The 623-nt window shown below is 42.2% G+C and overlaps 1 protein-coding gene across 1 annotated transcript in view; it reads right to left on the reverse strand.

The window, feature by feature from the left end:
* The window catches only part of cyp27c1 (cytochrome P450, family 27, subfamily C, polypeptide 1), a 12715-nt gene that overhangs the window by 4811 nt on the left and 7281 nt on the right, over positions 1–623 (reverse strand). The gene's annotated exons all lie outside the window — the stretch shown is intronic.

The raw sequence follows: 623 nt of genomic DNA on the forward strand, positions 1-623 counted from the left end.
GAACGAGCTAGCATGCTAGCGCTAGCATGGGGTAAGGGTTAGCCATGGTTTAGCTACGGTTAGCCACCTCATCTTGGCTAGTTACGTAGAAAGCCGTGGAGATTGAGAACGGCTCACCCAGAGACTGAAGGCGGAGGACATTCAGAAACCTGTATCTCACTCAAAACAGCAGGGACAGTTGTTTTTTTCATAATATGGGCACTTTAAAAGAAATCTGTTGTATACATTGCTTTTTGAATGTGAACTGTAGTTTATTAGTATTGTTCATTTGCTCTTAAATTAAATCTTTGTGGAAATGTTGTCTTTTTGTTCTTGATGTTTTACAACAGGCTTGACTGCAATGTAAGCAGATATAAGAGTTTCTGTATTGTTGCGTAAGCCAGAGCTGCCAACTTTTCCAAAAACCTTTGAGTGAGATTTGGGGGGCCCAACCCATATTTACAAGGTTACAAAAGTACAAAGCAATTTCTTTGGCTCTTTCAGCACCATTGTCCTTCAGGGTTTAAATTGGGATTTGTTATGTGGGGGGATGGGGGGCTCTCCCTAGGAGGGTCCGGGGGGTGTGCCCCCCCATGACTTTTTTTTGAAAAATAAACCATTAAATGGCACTTTCTGGAGAGTTT

The sequence above is a fragment of the Etheostoma spectabile genome, chromosome 1, assembly GCF_008692095.1.
Source record: "Etheostoma spectabile isolate EspeVRDwgs_2016 chromosome 1, UIUC_Espe_1.0, whole genome shotgun sequence".
Lineage (NCBI taxonomy): Eukaryota > Metazoa > Chordata > Actinopteri > Perciformes > Percidae > Etheostoma > Etheostoma spectabile.